This window comes from Frankliniella occidentalis, unplaced genomic scaffold (assembly GCF_000697945.3).
Source record: "Frankliniella occidentalis isolate FOCC.00 unplaced genomic scaffold, Focc_3.1 Scaffold106, whole genome shotgun sequence".
In the NCBI taxonomy this organism is placed as follows: domain Eukaryota; kingdom Metazoa; phylum Arthropoda; class Insecta; order Thysanoptera; family Thripidae; genus Frankliniella; species Frankliniella occidentalis.
The window spans coordinates 864,303-865,171 of NW_026267235.1; the positions used below are offsets into that span (position 1 = coordinate 864,303).

The 869-nt window shown below is 51.8% G+C and overlaps 2 protein-coding genes across 7 annotated transcripts in view; one reads left to right on the top strand and one right to left on the bottom strand.

The window, feature by feature from the left end:
• The window catches only part of LOC113217416 (intraflagellar transport protein 81 homolog), a 36,504-nt gene that overhangs the window by 9,245 nt on the left and 26,390 nt on the right, over positions 1-869 (bottom strand). The window lies entirely within an intron of this gene.
• The window catches only part of LOC113217417 (intraflagellar transport protein 25 homolog), a 34,301-nt gene that overhangs the window by 5,184 nt on the left and 28,248 nt on the right, over positions 1-869 (top strand). The window lies entirely within an intron of this gene.

The window sequence follows — 869 nt, forward strand, 5'->3', positions numbered from 1 at the left end:
GGGGGCGCCCGCCCTCCCACGTCATCCAATCGCGGAGCTCCATCATAGAAGCAAGGAAACTAATCGGGCAAACAGCAACCGAAAACAACCGTCAGCTGCATGTCGGCGGACACGGGTAAGCTCACAGGGGACCTCACACGTGTCTAGTGGTGGTGGTGGTGGAGAGGGGGGGATGGGGGCACGCGCACTCGAGTAACGCGACATGTTGTGCAGAAGCAGAAGGCCCTTGAGGTAGACACACTACCCCACCACCGCCGCGGGCGAGCCGCACCTGGCCGCACGCGCCGTATCAGCCGACCGTATGATGTGCATGCTGCTGACAGCGGCTCTGACAGGTGATGTCAGAGCCCTGTCAGAATATTCCTCGCTTTATTGTCAGCACACGCCGCACTTCGGCTTCCGCTTAGCCGGCGCGCGCCGTTCTATGAAGGCGACTAGGGGGGCACATAATTATTCTAATTTTCGTCTGTTGCGGAGAGGTCTTTAGGAGGTAATCTGGTATAGCTCAAGGAAAACGTGGTTCTTACGAACATTTCATTGTGAACTCTTCATGACTTACGAGTTCACGATTCTCGCACTACTTGTGACTTCACTGGTGATCTCAGAAGTTCAAAGAATCGTGACCTCAGTGGTCAAAATGAAGTCTTCGTGAGAAAAAACGTTCTCCTTGGGAATCCGGGGGTTATCAGAAGGGGGGGGGGTGTAAACAGGGGGAGGGGTAATCCCGTCGTACCCGAGATCGTAAAGTCGTTTCCTCCCCATGTTAAACCGACAATCCAAGACATAAAAAAAAGAAAAAAATCACTAGAATATTTAAATTTGTCACACCTACGGTGTGATAGTTAGAATTTCTTCTTGACAACAATAAA